Genomic DNA, 453 nt, shown 5'->3' on the forward strand with positions numbered 1-453 from the left:
GAGGAGAGAGTTTTCAAAGTAAAAGGTTTCCGCCTTTTTGAGTCAATGTGAAGGCATGACATAAATGTCAAGTGAACAAGTAAATCATGCTTCCTCAGAAAGAAGAAGAGGACAGAAGGCTGAGTCCAGGGCTTACGATGGTGATGATGAGGGTGGGAGTCACGGTGAAGATGGTGAGGATGAGAGTCCTGGTGGAGATGAGCGTCGTTGTCATGGTGAAGATGGTGAGGGAAATAGTTGTGGTGAAGATGAGGGTGGTTGTCATGGTGAGGATGGTGAGGATGATGGTCGTGGTGAAGATGAGCGTGGCAGTTAGGGTGAAGATGGTGAGGAAAATGGGCAAGGGTGAGGTCGTGACAACAGCAGTGATGATGACAGTGGTGATGGTGATGAAGCGATATACTGGTGACGATAAGGGTCAGGAAGCTGATGTGGTGATGATGGTGATGGTGG

This window comes from Elephantulus edwardii, unplaced genomic scaffold, assembly GCF_000299155.1.
Source record: "Elephantulus edwardii isolate Elephantulus edwardi_28Jun2011 unplaced genomic scaffold, EleEdw1.0 scaffold00024, whole genome shotgun sequence".
NCBI lineage: Eukaryota > Metazoa > Chordata > Mammalia > Macroscelidea > Macroscelididae > Elephantulus > Elephantulus edwardii.